The 16974-nt window shown below is 43.6% G+C and overlaps 1 protein-coding gene across 2 annotated transcripts in view; it reads left to right on the top strand.

Moving 5' to 3' along the window:
* ASPSCR1 (ASPSCR1 tether for SLC2A4, UBX domain containing) overlaps window positions 1–16974 on the top strand; it is a 113350-nt gene that overhangs the window by 63958 nt on the left and 32418 nt on the right. The gene's annotated exons all lie outside the window — the stretch shown is intronic.

Below are 16974 nucleotides of genomic sequence, written 5' to 3'. Positions count from 1 at the left end.
GGAATCGAACGGGAAATCTCAACGTGTGTATCCAGCATAATACTTTCAGCCATAGACCTTGAACAAGCATGCAGCAGATCAAATACTCTGATTCAGGATTTACTGGATTAGCCATATGTTTGTTCCACGGTTTTGACTCACACTACTTATGCCAGAAATTCAACAGCGCTGCCAGGCAACTGGCATTGTTTACAAGGAAATAAATATGGCATCCTACATACCCCTCTCTCACCTCAGGTTCCCTTTTAAAGAGAACCCGAGGCAGGTGCTAAAGAAAAAGATATACTTAAAGTGAACCTCCAGACTAAAAATCTACTCAGCAGCACTGAAAAGGCTTTGTTTCTCTTATACAAGCCTCATTTTTAGCTGCACAGAAGAAAACTGCCCGGGCATTTTTCCCCTGATGCTGTGCAAAGCATGATGGGATTTCTGATTTTGTTGTTCTCGTTCTGCTGTTTTGGTGCAATTTTTTTTTCTTACATTTTGAATTTGACATTTGAAGCCTAGCATGTGCAGCTGGGAGGGGTGATCAGGACACAGGACAGTTGGAACTGTGTCTCCTCTCCTTGTCACCTCCTTTCAACCAAAAAGATGGCAGCCCCCATGACAAAGATGGCAGCCCCCATGACAAAGATGGCAGCCCCCATGCATCACAAACATTTGCCTGTTCTTTTAAAACTGGGTGGGTAAAAATTTTTTATATTATCTATTCTAATTAACATAACTAATGTAACTTAATGACAGTATGTTTGTTTAGGCTGAAGTTCCCCTTTAACTAAGAAGAGGGAAATCTTTCGAACCTCCAGAGGCTTCCTGTGTCCTCTTGAAGACCACTGCCACTGCCAGAGACCCGCTGGAAGTTTGCGACCACAAGCTCTTGTGAGATATGTTCCGGGGGTCTGCCCGCAGCAGTGGCGGGGGCGAGGACATGGGAAACCTCCGAAGGGTCCAGAAGCTTCTTCCTTCGTAGGTGAATATCTGTCTTAATCGTTGGCAATGAGCTACATACACACTCTATCTTGAACTTGGCTGTGACGGGTGATAATGACCGTGTCTGCCAGGAGTCTAGTGTTTGTACACTGGCCCCCGAACCCCACGCAACCCCCTGGAGGTTAATAATGCATCTGTACAGCCCTAGCCCTGCACGGTCATCTGCGGGATCAATTCCCGATCCCTTCTGGGCGACATGTCTCATACCTACGTGGATTCACCCTGTGCAGGATTCTATGACTGCAAGTAGAGAGAACATTAGTTTTCCTCACTGAAAAGCTTTTTGGGTAGTTTTCCATTAGCCAGGCGCATTCACTAGGTGGCGTTAATTACTATTCCCCCTGCAGGCCGCCATGGATAGTAGGGAAAGATGTAATTCTGGTGGAGTTTTATCGCCACCTAATGGATGCGCCGTCTAATGGAAAAGTACCGCTTTTTGAATGAACTTGATGATGTAACCATGCAATGGCATCTCCCAGTGTTTCTGTATCCTGAAACTGGGGGGGAAGGGGGAGGGCTTGTGATTTTTACACAGATGACATTACTCAGGGACAAATGTAAGAAGAATACCTATTTGGCAGTACCGAGTAGGGAAAGCAGTTTTCATTGCACGTTATGTCGGACTGTAATTATAAAGTGCGCCTAATCATTGGATTTTGAGTAGCAGTATTACATGGAGACCACTTCTGGATGCAAAGTCTGGCTTCACAAAAGCATGAGTCTGGATAGTTTAATGATGTTTCTTTATTCTTATATTTCTATTCATATAAACTTAGGGCGGACCTGAACTCAAAACGTCTTTTGCTCTAAACGATAATAAACAGCATAATAACCTTTTAAAGAAAAATATTTCTTTGTTACAGCTGATATAGATCATGCAATAAATATGCAGACATAGGGTTAACATCCTGTGTTTGCAAATTAGCTGCTCTGCATAGTCACAGATGAGGGGGAATTAGACAGGCTAAATACGGACAGGAGATATATATTATACACAGTACAGACCAAAAGTTTGGACACACCTTCTCATTCAAAGAGTTTTCTTTATTTTCATGACTATGACTAAACTAGCTAACTGTGGCCCCCAAGTCCCCCGGCACCGGTCTGACCCCCCCGATGGCCTCCGGCAACACTCACCCGTCCGCTATCCCGCAAGAGCTTCCCAATTCGCTTCACTCGTCGCTATGGCGGAGGATCTAATTCGCTATGGGGAGGATCGGAACTGCGCATGACGTCATGACGTCCAGGACGTCATGTGTGACGTGGACATGACGTTCTGGACGTCATGCGCAGTTCCGATTCTCCCCATAGCGAAGCCGGGTGCTGATTGTGATGCTGCGCCATCGCGGGATCCCTGGGGGGTATGTATAGCGGAGAAGATTGGCGGCGATCAGAGGGGACCGGAGGCACTTGGGGGACATGGTTAGCTAGTGAATCGCTAGCTTAACCACATACAACTATTTTTATTTTAAAAAAATGCTCCCGGGGCCATGCGATCCCCTGCGGCGGCTAGCCCGACACTGTGTCAGGCTTACCGCCAGGGAGGTTAAGATTTGAAAATGACGCCTCTGGTTCTCTGCCTCTGACACAGGAGACCTGGGTTTAAACTTGCCTCTTCGAATTTCAGTAAGCCAGCACCTATTCAGTAGGATTTCTTGGGCAAGACTCCTAACACTGCTACTGCTTACTGAGCGCGCTCTAGTGGCTGCCTCACAAGCGCTTTGAGTCCGACAGGAGAAAGGCGCTATACATTACTGGAGTTTTTAATATTATTTTGAAGTTTTGTTTTTTGCACATTTAAAATGAGCATAGCGGTTTTTAGCAAAAGGGCTTTTAAGTCCCCATCAGTCCTTTACAAAACCCTAGTTGTTCAGGTACATCATTATTAACTAGGTACGTGAATGATAAGTGCATCCCTCTGGCCCGCTGCTGTGAGGATCCTGTTGATGATGGTGATGATCTGCATGTTCTTGAGGTCTTCCCTGATCTTCCAGGCAGGTCTGGCTGCTCCTCCAGCTCTTCAGAGAGGTTTGTTTTCAGTAGGACACAGCTGCTCAGGTCTCCTCATCCTCCTACAGTAGTAACCTGAGCCCCCCAGGCTTAGTGTGCTCAGCCCCGGCCCAGGTTCCTGGGAGGAGAGGGGGGGCTTTGAGCTTTTGGCAGCTTGTGAAGGGGTCTTTCTTCTCCGTAACGCTCAGCCAGCGGAGCCTCTCCTGCTTCCTACTTTCATCTTGCTGGCCGCTCTGTTATTCTTGGCCGCTTTTCCATGACTGCTGTTCCTAATAGAGAGGCGCTTCCACTGAACCTTGAACCACTCCATAAAAGTGTCACCGGAGGAGGGCGGTCCTTCCCCAGGGCCCACAGGGCAATAAGACGTATCCTGTGGGTTGGAAGGCTGTGTACGTTGGGGGGGGGGGGGGGGGGGAGGAGGGTACTTAGATCTCCAGGAGGAAGGGCAGACGGCAGCCAAGGCGTAACTGACACAAGACTTCAATCCTCTCATCCCTGGATGTTTGTTTTCCTCTTGGTTGGATACCTTATCGGTCTCTTTAGATCTTCTAATGGGAAACAAAACAGACATATCATCCCCCCCCCTACACTGTATATATTTTTGTTTTCACTAACTTAAATTCAAAAGAGAGCCAGCAATTATCAGATTGGCACCAGGGCCGACTCCACAAAGACTGGGGCCTTAGGCAAACACTGAGTACTCTATCCATCACTCAGCCTGTTGCAGCATAGCCCTTTTCCACTGGCAGCTTCCCCATCCGAAAAATCAGATTGGAAGCGATTTCCAGAGTTTTCCAAAATCGCCAGGGCTTCATGAGTATCGCTTTAATTATATCGTCCCTTTTTCATTGGTGTGGTCCCGGCCGATTCTAGAATTATCTACCCCCCTCCCCCCCATTTGGAATGATCGCCCAGCACCCCACAATTTACTCTACTTCATTTAATGTTCTCACATGACATTCTGCAGTCTGTGGCAAACAAACTGCTCACCCTCAGCCACTCCATTCCTCCTCAGTCAGTACAGCAGTGCCACCTCCTCCCTTCTGCTGTGCGAGTCAAATGAAACACTGCTGAACGCCTGCCTCTCCCCTCCTCACTCACTGTCAGACTTCTCACACAGCACAACAAGCTGCTTTTCCCCAATGATGACCTCTTCACCTCACTCTCCTCTCACTTCCTCTCCTACTCTGACTGCATGCTGTTAGTGCAAACACAGTACTAACATGCTGCCCTGTGATCTTTGCGCCTGATGAAAATGTTTCACCTTGCCTCATGATAGAACCGGCCCTGGGTGTGGTATGAGTGAATGGTAAAGTTCTTATTTATTGTGTATTGTTCATTACTGATAAGTTAACCTATATTATAACTTATCCTATTTTAATATTGATATCGGATGATATCTGCTGCTCTCCTACTTGGAGTATAAATTAGTAGTTGACCTAAGCCCGTTTTAAAAACGAGCTCTAGGTCTCTTCACGCTGCCAGTCAGTGCGCGCGTGCACCCGAAATTGGTCGCTTTGTCGATAGCACCTGCTGCAAGATGTCGGGCCAAAGTTTGTTGGTCGGGTGTGCGGCGGGACCAGCGTGCATTTTCCCGATTATCGACTCAAGTATCCGCCTCCTCGCCGATGTGCCCTGCAGTGCCGAAGTGTATACATTACCTGTCCATGGCCTCCGCTTGTCCCTCGCTGCTCCGGGAGCATTCTCCTCTTCCGCATACACGCACGCCCCACGTGGTTTCCTGGTAAGGGAGCACGTGTGACGTCACACACGCACGCCCCTACTAAAAGACCACATGGGGTGTGCGTGTATGCGGAAGAGGAGAATGCGCCCGGATGGCAGCGGGAGACAAGTGGAGGCCACGGACAGGTAATGTCTACTGGCATTAGGGGGGCACAGCAGCGAGGCAGCGCACAGGGCCGATCCCGGATCGATTTAAGCATGAAATTCATCGGGAATCGGCCTGTGGTGTTTGGGCAGCTGACAGATCTCGCTCTTAGATTCAATAAGGAGATTTGTCTCTTGGTCTAATCTGCCCATACATCACTAGATTACTATTGCTTTTAAAAATAAAGAAAACCCTGAGAACCCCCCCTACGAGAAGATGGGCTGGTCCAAAACCTGTCGGTTCTGTCAGATTTCTACTACCTACTGTAAGTGTCAGAAACATAGGAGAAAAGTAATTTATGGCTCATTTTACTCTGGAAAAAATGTACTTCTTATTGGCATGTGTTTTAAATTTTAATATTTTTGCGACCGTTCCTCTTTAAGGATTACCGCTATGCAATGCACATATAAAGGTGTTTATTACCAACATAGCATCAATGCAAAAGCTAATAAGATGGATGAAGGGCCCATAGTGGGCCCCTCTGGTCTTTTAGCCCGGTGCGGTCACCCCCTGTTGCTACGCCACTGATTGCTTTCCAATACAAGAGATGGGAGCGCTGCAAAATCTCTTTTCAAAAGCAATTTTGCAGCAACTTTGTGGGCGATTTTTTTCTTGTTTAAAATAAGGTTTTAACTACCTGCCGGGTGTCCGCCGGCTTGCGGTGCGTAGGCCTGTCGCCTTCCACAGAAGGTCATCAGCACTTCTCTGTTTGGAGGTAAAGAAGTGCCGATGACCTTTCATGCTATGTGCTGGAAGGACGGACCACAGAAGACCCGGAATGTACTTCAAACTTTAACACAGGATACAAAAACCAAAACACACATCTCAAGCGCTGTACAATCGCTGGCAGTAGATTGTACAGCACTTCCAATCGCACCACCAATGTTGCCAGAAAATGCTCCACAAAGCACTTGTGCTCTGTGACCGACCCCTGGCCTCGGTGAGTTAAAGAGGAACTTTTAACCCAGGATTGAACTTTATCCGAATCAGTAGCTGATACCCCCTTTCCCACGAGAAATCTTTTCCTTTTGTCCAATAGATCATCGAGGGGAGTCTGTATGGCTGATATTGTGGTGAAACCCCACCCACAGTGTGATGTCATGACCCTGGTCCTGACAGTTTGCTGTCTGTGAACCTCGTTGCATTGTGGGAAATCAAGGCTTTTTCCAACTGCCAAGCAAGCAATCAATAACTACCTCTGTCTCACTAACGAACATTCCGTACAAATAAGCAATTGTTGAAAACGGAAGTGCCAGATAAAGATAAAATAGTTCAAAACCATTTAAAAAGGGGGAGGTAGTGTGGTGGACTTTTACACTTAATCAGTTGCTCTCAGTTAAAACTGAAAGAAAACTGATTTTCAAAGTAATGCCCATGTTTTCCTATGGCACTGTTCACACTATATGCATTTTAACTGAAATCTTTTTCACAATGCACTTCTAGGGAAAAAACGCACACTAATGCGTACCAACTTATTAAAGGGAACCAGAGACGAAGCATAGCTAAAAAAATGGAAAAAGATTTTATACATACCTTGGGCTTCCTCCAGCCCCATAAGCCTGGATCGCTCCCACGGCGCCATCCTCCGCTGCCTCTATCGCCTGTACCGGGTCCCGTCACTTCCGCCGGACGCGACCAGTTCTACGCATGCGCAGGGGCTCCCTCCGGCTTTGTACGCATGCACCTGCGCAGTACGGAGGGAGCGCACTGCGCTTGCGTCGACTGGCCGGAGTTACGAGACCCGGTTCAGAGGCAGCGGAGGATGGTAGCGTGGGAGCGATCCAGGCTTTATGGAGCTGGAGGAAGCTCCAGGTATGTATAAATCTATTTCTTCTACGTCTCTGGTTCTTTTTAATTGTAAACGGGCCCTTACCTCCCACAAGTAGACACACGATCTGTTATTCACTGAAAGATATCTTTATTCAAATAGACTCCAGAGTGATAGCAACGCGTTTCAGGGGTTACATCCCGCTTCATCAGGCAGTATATGGAGCTTTTCAAAGATCCAGACCAGGTATGGGACCTGGTCTGGATCTTTACCAGCTCCATATACTGCCTGATGAAGCGGGATGTAACCCATGAAACGCTTTGCTATCACTCTGGAGTCTATTTGAATAAAGATACCTTTCAGTGAATAACAGATCCTGTGTCTACTTGTGGGAGGTAAGTCCACCACTACCTCCTGTTTACATTTTTTAAAAACCATTTTATCCTTATCTGGCGCCCCCATTTTGAACAATCGTTTATTCTGAGTGTCCACCCTTCGTGGAGGGGTGTTGCCCCCCCCTTTCTTCTACATAAAGCAACATTTTTAACCTGAGTGGGGTTGGGTCTAATCTCCCCTCCTGCCTACTGAGTGGTTACCAGAGGTAACCCACCTTTGTGATTATATTCTCATATATTTACTTTTCTGACCAATTGGTTTGACATACTGCACTATTGGGGCTCTCGATCTGCTTTGTTTCTCCAAGAACAATCCGTACAGATCACCTGGCAGGACTAAAGAGGTTTTACAATCCGCAAACACTGACTAAATAATCTGTAAGGCTATGTTCACATTATAAATTGCCAGCACTACTTCAAGCGCTGAGCAATTTCTAGCGATTTTTTTTTTTAAATCGCCTTTCCCTACGCTTTCTAATCGCTTTTGCAGAGCCCTTCGTCTTTTTACTTCCTGACGTCAGTCAAGATGGGAACTCTTTCACCCAGAAATTAGTAAATACAGTGTGTCTATTCATAGAAGCGCTGGGGAAATCGCTATACAAAGCACTTCTTCAAGCAATTTGTGATTTCCCTATACCTTCCATTATAGCCAAATCGCCTCGAAAATGGTGCAGGCAGCGCTCTAGTGAGCAGATCGCAATCGAAGCGCTTACATGTGAGCACTCTCATAGGGAATCATTGCACAAACGCTCATAACGCTCATCGTGTGAATAAGCCCTAAATAAGTATTGTAAAAAATAAGCCATTTTATTCATCATGTTCTTTTCACTACAATTCCTCTTTAAGGCTGTTTATAGGTAGACATCAGGTCCCCGTTACCGCCGTGCGGATCATCGTCGCTCCCAGCGCTGCCTTATTAAAGTCCACCGTGTCTCCGCTGCCCCGTCTGTCATCTGGAGACACCCGCGTGTCTCTCCTCTTCACAGGATGCTCTTGTCAAATCTTAATAGTTCTTTTTTTAAGAAACAAAAAATCATTAAAATGCTTTGAGTCATGTGAAGGTCTCCCTTGGATTCCCCCATAATTACAGCTCTGATGAGCGTGGACGCCTGCGATCCCGTGCTCTGGTTCCTCTCCGCCGTTTCGCTGGTGGTTCCTTCCTGTCTGGAGGGCTTTTGATCTGTGCTGTGTGAAGCCATCGCTCAAGCCTTTAACGTCATTTCAAAGCTGGCTCACCCCCCCCCCCCCCCCCTCTCTTTTTCTGATCCTTGGATGTGTCTCGCAATGTTTGCTTTTTCTGGGCTCTGCCACTCATCCTCGCTGGTGCTTTGAAGTGCTCTCTGCTCTCATTGATCTTTCAACATCAAAAAACCAAACAGACCTGTGGCACTTCAATCACTTCCCATCCTGCGTGGAAAAAATGCCTCGCATGCCACCAGCTCCTCGCCCCGCCACAGCTCACGGACACTTGATTGTATTATTGTTCTAGTACATCAGAGCTGTTTACATCTGCAGAAACAAACATATATCTGCTGACAGATCTACAGACTACTGCCGCCCCGCTGACTTCTCTTTTTTTTTTTTTTTAACTCCAGGTTTTTTTTTTTAGTTTACCATAGCTTGAAAGGGTTTGAAACCTCTTTTGGGGTTTACATTGCTGTCTGTGTATCTGTTGGGGTGATATGCACACCTCCTGTCTTTGAAACTTCCACAGACCTCTTGATTTTAAATAAGAACTTAAAGGGGCACTATGGCGAAAAATTGTAAAATTGAAAATATGTGCAAATCTAGACAAATAAGAAGTATGTATTTTCCAGAGTAAAAGGAGCCATAAATTACTTTTCTCCTATGTTGCTGTCACTTACAGTAGGTAGTAGAAATCTGACAGAAGCGACAGGTTTTGGATTAGTCCATCTCTTCATAGGGGATTCTCAGCAAGGCTTTTATTCTTTATAAAGATATTCCCTAAAAAGGATTTAAACAACGATGCTGGCCAGCTTCCCTGCTCGCTACACAGTTTTTTGGCAGTTGGACAGAGGAACTGCCATTCACTAAGTGCTTTTGAAAATAAATAAATCCCTGAGAATCCCCCGTGAAGAGATGGACTAGTCCAAAACCTGTCGCTTCTGTCAGATTTCTACTACCTACTGTAAGTGACAGCAACATAGGAGAAAACTAATTTATGGCCCATTTTACTGTGGAAAAAAATGTACTTTTATTTGTATATGTTTGCACATATTTTAAATTTTACAATTTTTCGCCATAGTGCCCCTTTAAAGAGAATCTGTATTGTTAAAATCGCACAAAAGTAAACATACCAGTGCGTTAGGGGACATCTCCTATTACCCTCTGTCACAATTTTGCCGCTCCCCGCCGCATTAAAAGTGGTTAAAAACAGTTTTAAAAAGTTTGTTTATAAACCAACAAAATGGCCACCAAAACAGGAAGTAGGTTGATGTACAGTATGTCCACACATAGAAAATACATCCATACACAAGCAGGCTGTATACAGCATTCCTTTTGAATCTCAAGAGATCATTTGTGTGTTTCTTTCTCCCTGCATCTCTCATGCACTTAAGTTTCAGGCTGCTCTTTTCTTCCTGCAAACAGCTTTGCCCTTGTCTGTAATTCCTCACTATGTGAAAGCCCAGCCAGCTCAGAGGACGATTTATCCAGCTTGTAAAAGATAAGAGAAGAGAGAAGCTGCCCTAATCTAAATAATACACAGGCAGTGTGCATAGAGGGGCCTGGAAGGGGGAGTTCATAGCAGAACCACAACACTGAAGAACTTGGCAGCCTTCCAGACACAGGCCGACAAGTCTGACAGGGGAAAGATACATTGATTTATTACAGAGACTGTGATAGTAGAAAGTGCTGCAGTAAGCCAGAACACATTAGAATAGCTTTTGGAACTTGTAGGATGATAAAAAACAGGATGCAATTTTTGTTACGGAGTCTCTTTAAACCCAGGATTGAACTTTATTTCCAATTGGCAGCCAATACCTCCTTTCCCATGAGAGATATTTACCTTTCCTTGAATACATCATCAGGCACCCTCCGTATGGCTGATATTGTGGTGAAACCCCTCCCACAGTGTGATGTCAGGGCCATGGCTCTAACCGTTTCCGGTCTGTGAACCTCATTGCATTGTGGGGAAATAACGGTTGTTTCCAGCTGCCAAGCAAGCAGTATATCTCTCTGTGCATAGAACTCTCAGCAAGCGAATATTCCGTACAGATCACCTAACAACTAAAGATGCTACCACCAGTGATACATTTCAGAATGTAAATCAGGGAGAGGAAAGATTTTACAGTCGGCAAACATTGACTAAATATTTTGATAATAAGTGATTATGGTAAAATAGAAGCAATTTTATCTGTGTTGGCTAAGGGGGACAGGGGACGCAAGTAAACTGGGAAGCACGCAGCAGCCAGAGTGTAGGATTACGATAGGTCCATTGTAGATATCCTAGTTGGTACACCTGAGTAGGTACTGTTGAGGTCTATTTGCAACCTTGCATTGGGAACATTGACCCCTGGTGACATCTTTTCAGTGCACGGTGTAGTCTGTAGGAAAGCTTTTGTTGCTGATATTTTGGGGTGACAGTACGCGTGAGATGGTGAAAGGTAAGGGTAGGTTAATGCTAAGTGTTGGGTGAGCAGAGGTTAGTGCTGGGCATCAGGTGATGCTAGGAGGGTGCAAGTAGGAAGTAATAGATGTTTGGTAAGGTTAGGTCATTGTTGTACATCAGTTGAGGGTAGAGAAATAGATGTTGCCAAGTGTAGGCCAATGTTGAGCATTAGTTGAGGATAAGAATGTTAGGTTAGTGTTGGGCATCAGGACAGGGTAAGAAGTGATGGATATTGGATCAGGATAGGTTAGTGTTGGGCATTAGTTGAGGTTAAAGAGAATCTGTATTGTTAAAATCGCACAAAAGTAAACATACCAGTGCGTTAGGGGACATCTCCTATTACCCTCTGTCACAATTTCGCCGCTCCTCGCCGCATTAAAAGTGGTTAAAAACAGTTTTAAAAAGTTTGTTTATAAACAAACAAAATGGCCACCAAAACAGGAAGTAGGTTGATGTACAGTATGTCCACACATAGAAAATACATCCATACACAAGCATGCTGTATACACCCTTTCTTTTGAATCTCAAGAGATCATTTGTGTGTTTCTTTCCCCCTGCAGCTATCTTCCACTGAAGTGTCAGGCTGTTTCTTCCTGCAGAGTGCAGACAGCTCTGCCTGTATGTAATTCCTCAGTATGTGAAAGCCCAGCCAGCTCAGTGGAGGATTTATCCAGCTTGTAAAAGATAATAGAGCAGAGAGAAGCTGCTCTAATCTAAATAATACACAGGCAGTGTGCAGAGAGGGGCCTGGATGGGGGAGATGCATCACAGAACCACAACACTGAAGAACTTGGCAGCCTTCCAGACACAGGCCTGACAAGTCTGACAAGAGAGAGATAAGTTGATTTATTACAGAGACTGTGACAGTAGAAAGTGCTGCAGTAAGCCAGAACACATTAGAATAGCTTTTGGAACTTGTAGGATGATAAAAAACAGGATGCAATTTTTGTTACGGAGTCTCTTTAAAGAAGTATTAGACATCAGAAGAAGGTAGGTTAGCTTTGCACAAGTATAGGTTAATATTGGGAATCAGTTCAAGGATATGTTAGAATCCGGTACTATAGGTACTATTAAAGGGAACCAGAGACGAAGCACCCTTATGTATTTTACCATATAGATCAGTGGGAACATTAGAGAAAACACCTACCTTGCTTTCTGTTTCATTCTGCACTGCACAGCTTGTTTCTAATCAGCCCTGATAAAATCCCCAACTGAGCATTCAGTCTGGCTTTGTTCAGGAATATTTATAGCTCAGTCTGTGTTCTCTCATGTCTTTTCAAGTCCAAGCCTGCCCCCTGCTGGCTCTGCTCAGGAATCATTATAGCTGAGTCATTATAGCAAAGCCAGACTGAATGCTCAGTCTGGGATTTTATCAGGTCTGAAGAGAAACAAGCTGTGAAGTGCAGAATGAAACAGAGAGCAGGGTAGGCGTTTTTTCTAATGTTCCCACTGATATATATGGTAAAATACATGAGGGTGCTTCGTCTCTGGTTCCCTTTAAGCTCTGGATTAGGGTCGGATAAGGTTAGGCTTCAGTAGAAGCTAATCAGTTCCCCACCGCTGATGCACATTCTATGCCCCTAGGAAAAGCAGTAAAAAAATAAATACGGCATTTAAAAGAAAATACATAGGGACTCAGCTTTTAATATGTTTATTATGAGTTTATATTCCTGTTATTTTTGCAAATAAGAGCTTGTAACTACTGATAAACTGTAAACAAACACAAAATGAAAAAAATGCACCCAATAAAATATTGTCACCATACATTGTACTAGGGACACCATTTAATAATGATAATAATAAATAACCAGGACCAATGGGCAGATTGTTAGAAATAATGACTTCATTTAGTTTTCTTCTTCTTTCCTTTAAAATGTATAGGAAGTAAAATAACAATATTAATGTGATTCTTAGCAAAAAGTACCACCCAAAGAAAGTATAGTTTGTCCTGCAAAAAAATAAAATAAAAAAGCTATAGATCATTAAGGTGTGATAAGTTGCTATAAAGTTATTGGCAAATAAATAGGAGGAACCTGAAATGTTAACATTGCTCTGCTTTTTAAAGAGACTCCGTAACAAAAATTGCATCCTGTTTTTTATCATCCTACAAGTTCCAAAAGCTATTCTAATGTGTTCTGGCTAACTGCAGCACTTTCTACTATGACAGTCTCTGTAATAAATCAATGTATCTTTCCCCTATCAGACTTGTCGGCCTGTGTCTGGAAGGCTGCCAAGTTCTTCAGTGTTGTGGTTCTGCTATGAACTCCCCCTTCCAGGCCCCTCTATGCACACTGCCTGTGTATTATTTAGATAAGAGAGAAGAGAGAAGCTGCTCTAATTAGCTGGATAAATCGTCCTCTGAGCTGGCTGGGCTTTCACATACTGAAGAATTACAAACAAGGGCAAAGCTGTTTGCAGGAAGAAAAGAGCAGCCTGAAACTTCAGTGCATGGGGGAAAGAAACACACAAATGATCTCTTGAGATTCAAAAGGAATGCTGTATACAGCCTGCTTATGTATGGATGTATTTTCTATGTGTGGACATACTGTACATCAACCTACTTCCTGTTTTGGTGGCCATTTTGTTTGTTTACAAACAAACTTTTTAAAACCGTTTTTAACCACTTTTAATGCGGAGAGGAGCGGCGAAATTGTGACAGAGGGTAATAGGCGATGTCCCCTAACGCACTGGTATGTTTACTTTTGAGCGATTTTAACAATACAGATTCTCTTTAAAGAGAATCTGTATTGTTAAAATCGCACAAAAGTAAACATACCAGTGCGTTAGGGGACATCTCCTATTACCCTCTGACACAATTTCGCCGCTCCTCGCCGCATTAAAAGTGGTTAAAAACAGTTTTAAAAAGTTTGTTTATAAACAAACAAAATGGCCACCAAAACAGGAAGTAGGTTGATGTACAGTATGTCCACACATAGAAAATACATCCATACACAAGCAGGCTGTATACACCCTTCCTTTTGAATCTCAAGAGATCATTTGTGTGTTTCTTTTCCCCCTGCATCTCTCATGCACTGAAGTTTCAGGCTGCTTGTTTCTTCATGCAAACAGCTTTGCCCTTGTCTGTAATTCTTCAGTATGTGAAAGCCCAGCCAGCTCAGAGGACGATTTATCCAGCTTGTAAAAGATAAGAGAGAAGAGAGAAGCTGCTCTAATCCTAAATAACACACAGGCAGTGTGCATACAGGGGCCTGGAAGGGGGAGTTCATAGCAGAACCACAACACTGAAGAACTTGGCAGCCTTCCAGACACAGGCTGACAAGTCTGACAAGAGAGAGATAAGTTGATTTATTACAGAGATGGTGATAGTAGAACGTGCTGCAGTAAGCCAGAACACATTAGAATAGCTTTTTGAACTTGTAGGATGATAAAAAACAGAATGCAATTTTTGTTACGGAGTCTCTTTAAGGGAAAATAACATGTGGTAGGGAAGAAGTTAATGTAGTATTTGGCTTTAGTTGAGGGTAGGATAATGTTTATCCACGTGATTCGCGCGGTGGAGCGCACAAGAAGCCAACCCGGGACCCGACCTGGCGAGGTCGGGTTCTGCAGCGGAGAAGACCGGGAGTCACTGGAGCTGCGGCGAGGGCACAGGACGACTGCCACGGGCTGGAGGAAGCCCCAGGTAAGTGGATCTTTTTTTTTTCGTAGCTTGGATGTGTCCTTTAAGGGTAGGTTGGTGTTGGGCATCTTTTCCAGAATTGAAAGTGAAAGGTAGGTTAGAGGTAGTTGCTGGGTGAGGGTAGGTGATGGATTAGATTTAGTTTAGCGGTAGGTGTCAGGTTAGGGTAGGTTACAGTAACTGTAAGCTAGAGTTGGGAATACGGAAGGTTTGAGTAAGTCAGGTGTTAGCGAAGTGTTGGGTGTCAGGAGAGACTAGGTTAGTGTTAGGAATCAGGTGGAGATAGATTATTGTTCGGTGTCTGGTGATAGTTTTCCTGCAGCTGCTCAGATTGTTCGTTAATCACTGATTGCTGTAGATAAGACCAAGCAAACCCAGAACAGAGTTTTTCTGAGCACGATTCATTGGCTGTAATGAGAAGAGATGATTTTCATGCCTAAAGGGCTTTTTGAATTATAACTTGTTGACATAGCCTATTTATGCAATGGCATCTCCCAGTATTGTTGCGCTGTGACCTAGGGGAAACTTGGGATTTAGTAATTTTGTTTTACCCCAATGACATTGTAGGGCAAATATCTGGGCACTGAAGGGTAGGAAACGTGTTTTTTTTTTTATTTTTATTTTTATTATATGCTATGCCAGATTGTAATTCCCCTTTAATGCAAGAAAAAAAACAAAAAACAAAAATAAAAGGGCCAGTGTTATACCAGAGTATAGCGTTGTGGTGAGATGCTCCACCCCCTCACATCGCACCGTAACGCCAGAAAATAAATTCATGCGACCCTGTGGCAGGTTGCGCCAACAGGGTGATATGCATAGCTCCTCCCCCCGCACGCCGCTTGCATGCCCTTTGCCGCGCCTCGTCCAGCAACTGGACATAAAGTATGTCACTGGGATTCCCAGCTTCGTATTTGCGTTGTTGCGCGCATGCACGTCGCACCTCCGCCAGCAAATTAAGAATGTCTGGGTTGTACAGTGACTTCAATACATTCCACCGCTGCTGCTTGTCTGCGGAAGTCTGACAGTAATGTGCTGTTGACTTTGTGGCGCGTCGGCGGCGAATCGGATACTTCCGACGGACTCTTATAGTGTACTGGGCCCCATACACTTCTCTGTTGCGGTACCCTGCATGCAGAAAGCGTACCGCAACGCAAAAAAAGGTGTAAGTGTAAAAGGGGCCTCATGGTCGCCAAATAACACATACTGGTCACCCAAATACATCATAAGCATAAAAAGAAAACAAAGGTGTCATGTGAATCATCACATAGACTAGATAATAATACTTAAAGTGATACCAAAGCGAAAAAAAAGTATGATATAATGACTTGTATGTGTAGTACGGATAATTAACCACTTAAAGACAACTGGATGAATATATTTGTCCAGTGTATTTGTGAAGAGGGCACCACCAGGTTGTTACTAAATGAGGCACATGTGGTATCATTTTAACTGTGACGAGTTGTAGAATACATTTTGGTGTGTCTAAAAGCTGTGACCCACTTCACATGAAAAATAGGTAGGGACAAACTCCATCAAACATAAAAACTCATTTTCAGAATTGTGATCAAACTTGGGAAAGTTTTAGCAAAACTACAAGAGACATATGTGGTAACATTTTAACCGTGATAGGTAGTAGCATAGAGTTTAAAGAGTTTTAGTGTTGAGGCCCATGTCTCCTGTATTCTTTTTAGTCACAAACTGAATGAAAAGCAATTACATTTTCGCATATTCTGTACCAGAATAAAAGACTTGTAAAATGAAAACAAAGTGACAGAATATAAAAGAAAAAACAAAGTGACAGAATATAAAAGAAAAACCATATATTGTTACCTTAGGAAGCTGGCTTTTTAAATATGTATGCCATGAGGGTATATTATTATTATTTTTGCAAATAAGCTCTTGTAATCATCAATAGTGTACAAAGAGAAAGCAAAAAACAGAAAAAAGATACCTTTATGTCCAAGTACAATATTGTCACCATACATTGTGCTAAGAACATAATCTATATGTTGCAATAACCAGGCTGGATGGGCAAATACAATTAATGGGTTTAACTCCTATTCAGCACTGTTTAATGTAAAGCTATAATGGATGTAATTGGAGAAATAGTTTGTCTTTTCAATGTTTCCCTTATTTTCGCTTTAAAATACTTAGAAAATAAGGGGATTACTAAACAAACTTAAAACACACTAAAAGCCTAATTTGTCCTGAAAAAAACAATATAAAGATCATCTAGGTGTGATAAGTAGTAATCAAGTTATTGGCGAATAATTGGGATCAGCGCCTATATGTGACTATTGCTCTCGGGCTGAAGTGGTTAATAGAACATTAGTAGCAAAGAAAAGTTTTTCATATTTTTTTTCAGTTATATAGCTATTTTTATAACATTACATCATTGACCTCGATTCATAAAGCATTACCTTATGTGGTAATGCTGAAAACAGCAGACTTTCCCGAGCACTTAGCAAAGTGTCAATTCATAAAGGCTGTTACCGCATGAAAAGCTGACATTACCGACCAGGGAGATAAATTACCGACTTGGCTGTAGTTACCTCCAACACATGTCAGTAAATTGTCAGCAAATGTCAATTCATAAAGCCTGCAACAAGCGGTAAGCCTGACGGTAGTTACCGACACCTCTGGTGAGACATT

This window comes from Hyperolius riggenbachi, chromosome 12 (genome assembly GCF_040937935.1).
Source record: "Hyperolius riggenbachi isolate aHypRig1 chromosome 12, aHypRig1.pri, whole genome shotgun sequence".
NCBI classification, from domain to species: Eukaryota; Metazoa; Chordata; class Amphibia; order Anura; family Hyperoliidae; genus Hyperolius; species Hyperolius riggenbachi.
The sequence above is the reverse complement of the archived record's forward strand: the minus strand, read 5'-3'. Positions and strand labels throughout refer to the sequence as shown.